We start from the raw sequence: 1,663 nt of genomic DNA on the forward strand, positions 1-1,663 counted from the left end.
TCTGCCAACAACCAACACCAACGTGTCAGCCAAATGAGGGAAGACATCTCGGAAGTGGATCCTCTAACCTCAGTCAAGACTGCAAGTGACGGTCTCGGGAGATTGAGGGCGGCAGTGCGCGGGGAGGAGGTGGCCTGGGAGCTTCCTCCCAGAGCCATCCTTGCAGGCTACTCGGATGAAGTTGAAAAGAGCTCGACTAGGTGCTAAGGTGCTAAGAAAGAGAGTGTAAGACAGTAAAATAATTAAATATTTTTACTGAGTCTCTTCAACAGGCCACATTTAAGAGGTGTCTCGTAGCCTCTGCTGCCAGAGGCTGGAACACCATGGGTCACACAGGGACACTAGACACCGAGGATGAAGTGGGACCTTTTAACCCATCTTTCTCCAAGTCCTCAAAGTGAAGCCATTGCCCACGAATTGCAGGGGCGCTCCTTGCTCTCCAGTCAGCACCTGCCCCCTCGGAACAAAAGAAAGATTATGCTCCAGCCGAGGCTGCAACACAGAGGACGAGAGGACAGCTAATGGACCAGGGCATCATGCCACCTCCGAAGAGCCCAGCGGCACTCCAGGAGCAATTAAAAGACTTGGAAGGGGCCAGAACCATAAACTCTTTGAAGCACAAGATCTGGAGTGGACCCGATGGTTCTGAACTTGTCAGGATGCCCATTTTAGAAAGAACGTTTGCAGAGCCATCCTTGCAGTTTTCTCAGATGAAGTTGAAAAGAGCTCGACTAGCTGATGATCTGAATGAAAAGATTGCTCAAAGACCTGGTCCTATGGAGCTGGTAGAGAAAAACAACCTTCCTGTAGACTCCAGTGTTAAGGAGGTAATTATAGGCATTGGGAAGGACGACTGTCCTCAAACTCATGGCAATTTATCATTTGACAAAGACAGCAGTGATGCTTTGTCTCCAGACCGGCCAGCCAGCTAGGAGTCGCAAGGGTCAGCCACATCCCCAAGTGAGCCAAAAGTTAGTGAATCGCCATCTCCTGTGACTACAAACACTCCAGCTCAAGTATTACCTTTCTTGTTTTGACCCCTAAACAGAGGAAGTGCTTTGTTTTTTATATATTAAGGTAATACATTATCACCAGAAGAAAAGTCTGAAAGTGCAGAAAAATATAGATTTTCACATGTAATCCAACCACTGTTAACATTTTCAATAGATTCTTACATTTTATTTCTGTTCTATATACACATTTTTAACAAACAGTTTTGCAACTTGCTTTAAAATTTTTTCATATAACTTTTTTTGAGATATAACGCACATATCCTAAAATCCACCCTTTTTTTTTTTTAACTATGTTAACCAGTTTAAGCATGCAGTTCAGTAGTGTTACATATATTCACACTACTGTGCAACAGATCTCCAGAACTTTTTGTCTTGCTAAACTGAAACTAAACCCATTAAACTGCATCTCCCCAGGGCTTCCCTGGTGGCACAGTGGTTAAGAATCAGCCTGACAATGCAGGGGACACGGGTTCGAGCCCTGATCCAGGAAGATCCCACATGCCGCAGAGCAACTAAGCCTGTGGGCCACAACTACTGAGCCTGCATTCTAGAGCCTGAGAGCCACAACTACTGAATCCGCGTGCCGCAACTACTGAAGCCCGTGTGCCTAGAGCCCATGCTCCACAACAAGAGAAGTCACCACAATGAAA

General features: G+C 45.9%; 1 pseudogene across 1 annotated transcript; it reads left to right on the plus strand.

Moving 5' to 3' along the window:
- Nucleotides 1–536: 536 nt before the first annotated feature.
- Nucleotides 537–1,037, plus strand: LOC309822677 (myocardin-related transcription factor B-like; annotated as a pseudogene). The gene has a single exon. The product of its transcript is annotated as a myocardin-related transcription factor B-like (transcript).
- Nucleotides 1,038–1,663: the final 626 nt, after the last annotated feature.

Source organism: Grampus griseus (assembly GCF_964374135.1).
Source record: "Grampus griseus genome assembly, chromosome: 5".
Taxonomy (NCBI): domain Eukaryota; kingdom Metazoa; phylum Chordata; class Mammalia; order Artiodactyla; family Delphinidae; genus Grampus; species Grampus griseus.